The following is a 10,965-nucleotide window of genomic DNA, read 5'->3' as shown; positions in this document are numbered from 1 at the left end:
GTAAAAGTAGCCTCAAACTCAGCCACTGACAAGCCCTGCTGTTTAAGCCGGCTAAACTGATCCCTCAGCTTCTCCCTAGCTGCTGCAGACAAAAACCTCTCCTGAAAAGCATTCACAAACGCCTCCCAAGTACCACCAACACGAGCCTTCTCATACTTCCACCATTGACCCGCATCTCCCTTCAGTTGGAAGGATGCCAAGGTCACTTTCAGTGCTCCGTCCTCGATGCCATGCATCTCGAATGTCTTACTCATTTGCTCTAGCCACTCATCAGCCTTCAGTGGCTCCTTCGGATCCCCGATAAACTCATTCGGATTTGACCGGAAAAACTCCCTCTTCAAGAAAGAAGGCCCTGCCTCGACAGCCTGATTCCCAGCTCTAAGAATACCCAAAGCTCCTGCTATCTCTCTGGCCAAGGCACCCATGGCCTGCTGACCCACTGGCTCGGCCACATTGGCCTGACCAACTCCCTCCTGCACTGCCGGAACCTCACCCGGTAACGGTACTTCCTGCTTCGCAGGTCTACCATGCCTAGCACCTCTTCCTCGCCCTGACATCCTAATAAAGGTAACACAAAACATTAGCACATTCACAAATGTGCCGAAACTAAACACTCACGTCCTAATGCATGGACAACTGTAATTCACTCCACGTAAGCACATAAACACATAAGCACTTACGAATTTCATTTCCGGATAATGATAGTCCCGAGGCGTTACTAGAGTTCCGGTTAGAAATAGCATTGATCAAGTGCTTTTCCAACAAGACTCCCAGAAACCCAAGGATCCAATCAACATCCTAGAAACTAAATCCCATACCCACATAATCACATAAGCATGTTATCAATTAAGCACGTAGCATATAACACTACATCTAAGTCTCTATCAAGCGAGACAAACCCATTGTGATCCTAATCACTTCCCACGTAACCAAAGTATTTGAACCCGGTACGCTCTGATACCAAGTTGTAACGCCCTCAAAATAATAACATTAAACCCATCAAATAAGACATGCATTAAGATGTAAAAGTTCCACATTCTTCCATTTATCAGAGTTCTATTACATAAGTATTACATTTTAACAACAAAAGCAAAATGCCCTACGGACTTACAGCTTTCCAAGTTAACACTTGGTTACAACAAAAGAGTACTAACTCATACACGTTAAGCCCTTGGCTTGAGTTTACATGTAATACATCAAAAAGTAAAACGACAATAGTATGTCCGCCTCTAGCCTCCCAAGCTGTGTCCTTGGAGGTGGTATGCTACCTGTACCTGAAAATGATATTCCCATATAGGGTGAGCCACAGCCCAGTAGAAATATACTAAACCAACCATGAACAATGACTAAAATATTAGCAATTGATAGATGGCCAACACTGATACATTCACATAAATCACACATTTATGTCATACGACTTATGAGTCCAAGTTACCTTTCATTTTCCCTTTTTCAACAGATAGGCATATAAACTCTATCCACATACTCAACAGATATGTATAACCACAATATCCACATTCATAGATAAGCATACAAGCTATATCCACATTCTACAACAGATATGTATAACTACAATATCCACAGATAAGCATATAAGCTATATCCACATTCTACAACAGATATGTATAACCACAATATCCACAGATAAGCATATAAGCTATATCCACACTTCTCTAGACAAGCATATGAGCTGTATCTACGGAGTTCATCCCCTATCTTCTCCCAACACTATCCGGTTTAGAGGTACATCCCCTATCTTCCCCTAAACCGCGGAGTACATCCCCCATCTCCTCCTCTACACATAACGTATACAAACACATGGGTTCTATATACAATCACTCAATACATGTAGTTAATGTATTCTATCAACTGTCAAGTTCCATAACACATTCCATTGATTAGTTTCCGTTTGCCTAATCATCATGCATTGTCTACAACAATCACGACTATCCTCCACCGATAGCCCAAAGCAGTTATTTCTATACAGAAAATAAATGCACAATGGATATTCAATCAACATTTCATTTCCTCATTCCTCACAATTAATTATCCCAATTAATTAAACAATGTAATTAGGTCAATTCCCAAAATTAACATTTCAACCCTTAGGTCCCATTTTCATCAATGATTTAACATTTATTCCATTTCTCTATGCCAAACATGCATCTAGGTTTATTATGAATAAAACCCCAACTTTTGTAAAATAACACAATAGCCCCAAACTTTTACCAAAATACCAAACCGATCCCAACATCTCAAAATACTAAAATTTAAAGACAAAATCCATAGAGAGGAGTAGGATATCCCTACCTCGAAGTTTGAGCCAAAAAGGAGATGAAGACTCGAAGATCAACGTGCTCCAAATCCAAACTTTTTCAGATTAAATCAAAGCTCTCAACGCCCTCTATCTTTTTAACAAAGGCCCTAGGCTAGATTCACACTCTAGGGAGATCAATTCTTAGAGAGAGTGTAAGTTTAGAGAGAGAGGGTCTCGGATCTAGGTTTTGATAAAAAAGAAAGTGAAAAAGTGATGTTCAAAACGCTACTGTCCGCTGATATAAAACACGCTCGCTCGAGCGAAGACTTGGTCGCTCGAGCGACCAGACACAGAAAACTCTCGCTCGAGCCAAGGAACTCTCGCTCGAGCTAAAAACTCAAAAGTGCGCTCGAACGAAAGAATGCTCGCTCGAGCCAACAACTCAAATCCTCAGGTCTGCAACCAGAAGCACGCTCGAGCGACAGACCTCTCGCTCGAGCGAAGAACAAACCAGACCGCTCGAGCCAAGAAAAGCTCGCTCGAGCCAAGAAATGCAACTCTCAGGTCCAGAACCAGGTGCAAGCGCTCGCTCGAGCGAAGCCACTCTGGCTCGACCCACCAGACACGAACTCAACTCTCGCTCGAGCGACCAACTCCTCGCTCGAACGAAGGTCCAAAAATCTGGGCAGCAACATTAGGCTCCCAAACACAACCAACCTGAAACAAACCTGCCCAACACATCCTATAACTCAATAAGAAGTAAAAAGGATGCAAACAAGATAATAAACAACCACCAACATCCACGGACACATGTCCGGATCACTGTACAACAAGGGTACACCCGGGATCGCTATAAGTTATGTCATTTTATGTGCTTTTCGTGAATATAAGCTATTTATATTTCACTTATTGTGATAAGTTTTGGAATGAAGAGGCTCCTTAAATATGTTTCAAACAGGTAATATACGTAGACATATGTATATCTATGCACATATAGTTTATAAGTTTCTCACATATACAGTAAAGTTCTCACTTATGTTGGATATCCCTGAGTTCTTTCTATATGGTTCTTGCAATTTGTAATATACATGTGATTCTCTTTCAGGATGCCATATCTAAGTGCCCCCCATTACAGCCATTGTATTTCATCTTGAAAATTTTTCTGCAACAGAGAGAGTTAAATGAGGTGATTCATTTACTTGTTCTGATTAGTTTTCCTACAAACTTTTCCTTTAGATTTGCCTAATTTTAGAGTCCTAAAAATATACTGGTGTATACTGGTGGGATTGGCTTGTATGCGCTCCTTGTGATGCTCATAGCAATGATGTAGGTAATTGAATTATAATAAGTTTTAGCCTGTCAAATGTTATAATCTATCAATCAGATCATACAAGTTTAATCCTGGTTGGCACTCTGAAATGGACAGAAGACGATTTGTAGAGGAGAAATTATCAGTTGCAGCTACCAACATATCTAAATCATGCGAGAAGGATCTGGACCCTTTGTCCTCCTCTTCCATCATCATCATCATCTTCATCTTTCCCATTTTGTCTGCTCTCTTCCTCCTCCATCTAACCCCCAAGATAACCCCAACTACCAGAATAAATGTCACGACCACCGCAACAACCAATATGATACTTCTTTCTCTTTATTAGCATCTCCTCTGTCACCAGTAGAAGATTCTAAACCACCATCATCCACCGGAGCTGATGGCTCAGTCACCAACACTGTGGCAGTCGCCACATTCGTGTCAATTTCTGGTGGATTGATCCAATCATCATGAACTGGGTCCATGTTAAACTGTATGTTACAAGTAGGAGTAGCAATCCAACCAGCCCATTTGCTTAAACAAGAACACGGTATTGAATCAGTAGCGCCTAACAAGCACGTGGTGCTATCCTAACCATTCACATCTCATGTGCAATCCACATAACTGTAGATAGTCATGTTGCCAACCATATGAGTCATCCCAATCGCAGATCTCTGATCTGATACGCTGGCAGTTTATGACAGGTTCTGCATTAACATCCTAACTTTCGGATCATAATCATTTTGATCAGGAGCATCACACACATCGTATAACATGAAGCCAATAGAATAGTCTGGTTTGGATATGAAATTAACTGAAGAGTACCGTAGCATGCACAATGTATACCAAACTTGAGCGACTGTTTTGACTAAAAAGAAAAATGTTTTGCTATGTTCTATATATAAATTCTAGTTTAAATTGAATATAAATGCTAGGTTTTGTTTGTGGTTACACTTTTTTTTTTTTTTAGATGGAAAACCAAACAGAAACAAAAGACACTTACAAATAGCATCAGCAGCAACAACTTCAATCAAGGCCTGCGGGACCTCCTCCATCCACACAAGTTGGTGGCCCAAATCTCTAGCCATCCGAGCTAGGCCATACGCCAACATATTGCCCATTCTCCCCACATGGCAAACTTGAAAGCTCTGAAACAGTCGACTAGCACCCACCACTTGTGACACAAGATGACCATATTTTGGTAAGAGCTCGACATCCTCTTGCAAAGCTTTGACAATATTTAAAGAATCCCCCTCTAGAATAATATCAGAAAAGCCCAAATATTTTGCTAGCTCAATTGCCTTGGCTGCAGCAAATGCTTCAGCACAGTCGGCATCTACCCAGAATGGTAATTGCTCTGATATTGTAGCCACAACTTCACCCATCGAATTTCAAATAACGACACCAACCCCAACTGTTTGCACTTCTTTGAACCATGCCCCATCAAAATTAATCTTGAACCAACCTTCCGCCGGAGCGCACCAACAAACCACTTTATCCCGCAACATTGGACCCTAAATTCTTTGTTGCACTTGACCAAAATCACTTACCAAATTGCAAACCATAGCCACCGTTGCCTCAACCGAAGCATGGGTTTCACAAAACATTACTTGGTTGTGCTGCTGCCAAATACCCCAACATAGAGCAACAAACAAACCGAGATTAGACTCATCCCCATAGAACATTACCTGCCAAAACCACTATTTAAAGTCTTGATTATGGGCCCATTGTACCAGATTCCTCAAAGTACTTTAATTCCACACCTGCACCGCAACATCACAATAACAAAGACAATGCATCAATAATTCCCGATCAATCCCACAACTTGAACACATGCCATCAATAGGAATTTGACGCCTTCACAACAATGTCTTTATCGGGAGAATATCATTGCATGCCTTCCATGCAAGCACCTTAATTTTGTTTGGTAGTTTAAGCTGCCAAACTTTCTGCCATAGCTTGTGCCAACATGATCGACCCACAAAAGACTTCGTTGATTGAGCTGCATTAACAATATCTCGGTGTAAGTAATTGGCCGAATGAACATAAAAAGCCCCATGCTTTGTATAGTGCCAGACCATCATAGTGTTCATTAAAGAACATAAAACAAGGAGAGAAAATGAATTGGGCTCAATTGTTTGAATGTGATTCTATTTCTAAACTTTGCACATTCTATTAAAATATTTATTGAATGCTTTAAAGGACTGTCGTGAAACTGCATGATTTTTATTTTTTATTTTTTAGCTTGATTTTGAAGTCCTACTTTAGGATAATTGTTCAGTACCTGATATGAATATGGAAGAAGTACTTGAATTTGAAATATTTGTTTAGAATAACGTTCTAGTGTTTAAACCAATCATGAGGTGTGTCAACAAAACAATTTTCAGTTTTTCTATAGGCAATTCAAGGCAAAGTGTTGCCTTACTTTATTGGAAATTTCAAATTAGTTAGCAATTAGCTAATTAGTAAACAATGTAATGTAGAACAAAATTTTTATTTTGGGAGGGTCTAGAATATTCAATTTCATATTTTTACTTCGTTAAAGTTGGCTTATACAATAAAATACGCCTATTGAGATTGTCGGCATGTAATTAGGACTTGTAAGTTGAAAGTTAGAGTAAAATACACCTTAAACTTTGTCAAAAAAGGACGTGCGGGGGTGAAAATGTGAAACAGACCGTAAACCACTTTTGGGGATGTCACGAGAAGATTGCTCGGTGACAAATACGACATGTGGGGACAAAAGACATGTAATTAGGACACGTAGGTTGGAAGTTAGAGTAAAAAATGCCTAAAACTTTGTTGAAAATGGCGTTTGGTGGGCAAAAATGTGAAACAGCCTACGAACCATTATGGGGATGTCACAGGAAGCTTGCTTGTGATAAATACGACCTATGGGATAGACGACATGTAATTAGGACACGTAGGTTGGGAGTTACAGTTGAAAACGCCTTAAACTTAGTTGAAAAAAGGTCGTTGAGGGGTCAAAAATATAAAACAATGCCTAAATCACTCTGGGGATGTCACCGGCAACTTGCTTGTGGCAAGTACGACCTATTGGGACATATGGGATGTAATTAGGACATGTATGTTGAGAGTTAGAGTAAAAAACGCCTTCAACTTAGTTAAAAAAGTGCATTGGGGGCCTGAAAATGCGAAGCAATCTTGAACCACTCTAGGGATTGCGAGGGTAGCTTCCTCATGCCTAATAGAACATATGGGGACATATGGACTGTGAGTAAGACACATAGGTTGGGAATTAGACCTGAAAATGCCTTTAACTTAATTGAAAAATCGCATTTCGGGAGAGAGAAACTTAGGAGAAACTTGTTCGGACATGCAAAATATGATTACGACTATAATTATACAATTTTGAAAAGATTATATACATTTGAGTTTTAATTAATTTTCTTTTATAATTTGAAATGATAATGTTATTCAATCAATACTAATGGTTAATTTATTTTTACAAATGGCTTTTGGCATGGAAATGTGGATATTCCTTATTTGTGTGCGGAGGACGTTGTTCTTATATAATCCGTTATTATGTTGTCCTTTGTTTTTTTGTGGATTACTATTGTTTGTACAGATAACTATTGGTGTGGTACAAATAAATTTTGGCATATTACATATTACTTTTGGCGTCGTATAGATTACCATTTGACATGGTATTGTGGATATTTCTTTCTTGTGTACAGAAGACATGGTTTTTGTATAATCCTCGATTTTGTATAGAATTATTATTTAAAGTTGGATTATGCTTGGTTTTTATGGAATTTCTATTATATTTCAAATTTGACGTTAAAAGTTGAATTTTGTTGGATTGTTATTATTTTGTTTATATATAGGATGCAGGTTGCATAGAATAAATACAGGTCGTGATGAAATTAATAAAAAAAACACTAAATAAAGTTTTTGGCGACTAAACATGTAGTAGCCAAAAAGAAGTGAAGTTGTTGGCAACTAACCAATTGATAGCCAAAAGGAAATCAAGGTTTTTTCACGACTAAATATTTGGTAGCCAAAAGAAATAAAATATTTTTGGTGACTAAATAGTTAGTAGCCCAAAAAAAATAAAATGAAAAATAAATTTTATATGGTGATTAAATATTTAGTAGCCCAAAATATTTGAAGTTTTTACCTACAAAAAATTTAGTCATCAAAAAAATCGTTGATGATTATTTGGTGACTAAACATGGTTTTTAAGGTTTTTATATTTTTTGCAATGTATACATTATTTAAAAGTCATTTTCATAATTTGGTGGTGTTCATATAAGAGGCGGTACCCTTTCTCCAATCCATTTGAATCCAATTATAATTGAGTTTGTACAATAAAAGTCATTTAAATTATGATGAATTTCTCACATAAAATTACATAATTATTTAATACTAATTGAATTTATAAATTTTTATACACAAATATCAACATACTTTTATAACCTTATAATCGCTACAATCATCACTAATATTGTTGCAACTGTCATCATTGTCACTGTCATCACCACCACCATGATAGCTTTAGGAAGGTCAAATAATACTAGGGCTGAGGTAAGAAATGCGTAAAATCTATAATCCGATCCGTTTCAGCCTAATCCTATAGCGACCCTGGTTTTCCCTCCATTGATTAGTGTGATCCGGACTTGGTTCCGTGGATGTTGGTTGTTGTATATATCTTGTTTCCATCCTTTAATACTTTGTATTTGAGTCTTGGGTTACGTTGGGCAGGTTTGAAACAGGTTGGTTGTGTTTCGAAACGTAGAGTTGATGTCCAGATTTTGGCCTTCAAGCTCGAGCGGGGCTTTTGACGCTCGAGCGGGCCCTTCGTTTTTGCTTCTGCGCTCAAGCGGGCGTTTTGACGCTTGAGCGTGGTTTTTCATCTCTCAGCATTTTTGCTCTGCAGATTAATCGACACTCGAGCGGGAGTTTTGACGCTCGAGCGGGCCCTTTTGATTTTGTTCCTCCGCTCGAGCGGGGATTCTAACGCTCGAGCGAGGACTATGGTCTGCAAAACTTCTGGAAGTGTGTAATCGACACTCGAGCAGGGGTTTTAATGTTCGAGCGTGAGTCTGTGTCTGACGCTCGAGCGGGGAATCCCATGCTCGAGCGGACTTGTTTTTATATCAATCCGTGAAATCACTTTTTGGATCACTTTTCAACCTCTTCTCTCTCTCTAACTTTCAAAACCTCCATTGGAGAGCACCTCTCTCTAAAACTTCTACTTCTCTCTAGGGTTTGATCTAGTTTGAGTGATCTCCTACCTTTGGGCCTTTGTAAAAAGTGTTGAGCTTAGTGAGAGCTACATCTTGATCCGAAAATCTTGGGATTTGGAGCAACTTCGAAATTCTTCATCTCCTCCATTGAGCTCCGAATTTGAGGTAGGGATAACTACTCATTTTTATGAGTTTTGACATAGATTTTGAGCATTTTGTATAAATGGTTCGATTTGGATGTTAGGGTTTAAGATTTGGAATATTGAGAAAGAGGGGTTTTGTTATTTTAACCCATAAATGTGTATTTTGGGTCTTAAAATGAGATTAATGATGTTAGTTGTTAATATTTGGACCTTGGGTCAATGTTGAGTAAAGAGGGAGGAAAGCTCTAATTTTGTTATAAATTAATTTATATAATTAATTTGGGAAAAGTTATGGAAATATGAAATTGAGTTGAAAATAATGAAATTGGCTTATTGTGAGATTTAATGGTGGATTGGATTTATTAATCGCTCAATTTTGAAATTGTCGATAAATTATCTGTTGATGCATTTATTATCTGTTTAGAAATAATTGCTTTGGGCTATCGGTGGAGGATAGTCTTGATTGTTGTAGACAATGCATGATGATTAGGCAAATTGAAACTAATCACGTTGAATATGTCATTGAGTATGATGGTTGGAATAATACATTGAATCTGTGTATTGACTAATTGTGTATATGATAATTGTTTATATACATTGTATTGTGTAGGAGGAGCTAGGGGATGTACTCCACGGTTTGGGAGGAGATAGGCGATGGACTCCTAAACCGGATATTGTTTGGGAGGAGATAGGGGATGGACTCCATTGATACAGCAAATCTGTGTATCTATTGTGAAGTATGGAAGTGTTTTAATATGTTAATGATACAGCAAACCTGTGTATCTATTGTGAAGTATGGAAGTGTCTAATATGAGTGTTATCTCATTTGAATTGTTGATAAATGGAAATATTGTTGATATGAGTTATAATCTCACTAAGTTGTTTGGCCAGGTTCTGAGCCATGTGTATGAATTGAAAATTGGTTAAGTAAAGGAAAATAAAATGAACATGGACATTTTGTCATGAAACTGGAATGTGATATATGTTGGTTTATATGAGTTAAACATTTATGAAGTGCTAATGTTTTAGTTATTGCACATATTATGTTTAGCATATCTCTACTAGGCGTTGGCTCACCCTATTTGGGACATCATTTTCAGGTGCAGGTGACATGCCACCTCCAATGACGTAGCTTGGGAGGCTTAGTGGTTGAGAGACCTTTTTTATTACTGTCACGACCCAAACCCGCCTCTATGGGTTTAGCACCGTAACCGGCCAGTAATCCAAGATTACCGAAGGCCTGCTTAACAGTAACACAATAATCCAGAGTACAGGGCATGGCGGAAGACAAAACAGTAAATACATAATGTCCAATGAGCTGTGACAGTCTGTATGCCAAAAAGACTTTTCATACACATATACATGACAAGTATGTACATACCAACAATCATTCAGTTCAGGGACCTAATCCCTATTAAACAGTACGGTAACAGTCTATACAGTTATACAAAACAGATACAGAGACAGACGAGGAAATTAAAACACCCCTAAGCCATAACTTGACAGGCTCAAAACCTCGCTGTAACGCCCTCAAAATAACAACAATAAACCCATCAGATAAGACATGCATTTACATATAAACTAACCACACTCTTTTATTCATTAGAGTTCCATTACATAAGTATTACATGTTAACATCAAAACAAAATGCCCTACGGGCTTACAGCTTTCCAAGTTAACACTTGGTTACAACAAAGAGTACTAACTCGTTTACACATTAAGCCCTTGGCTTGAAGTTACATGTAATACATCAAAAGTTAAGCGACAAAAGTATGTCCGCCACTAGCCTCCCAGCTATGTCCTTGGAGGTGGCATGCTTCCTGCACCTGAAAATGATATTCCCGTATAGGGTGAGCCACAGCCCAGTAGAAATACACTAAACCAACCATGGACGATGACTAAAATATTAGCAATTGATAGATGGTCAACACTGATACAATCACATAAATCACATATTTATGTCTTACAACTTATGAGTCTAAGTTACCTTTCATTTTCCCTTTTTCAACAGATAAGCATGCTAGCTCTATCATCATTTCCACAGAT

Source organism: Camellia sinensis, chromosome 6 (assembly GCF_055761805.1).
Source record: "Camellia sinensis isolate YWXY chromosome 6, ASM5576180v1, whole genome shotgun sequence".
NCBI classification, from domain to species: domain Eukaryota; kingdom Viridiplantae; phylum Streptophyta; class Magnoliopsida; order Ericales; family Theaceae; genus Camellia; species Camellia sinensis.
The sequence above is the reverse complement of the archived record's forward strand: the minus strand, read 5'-3'. Positions refer to the sequence as shown.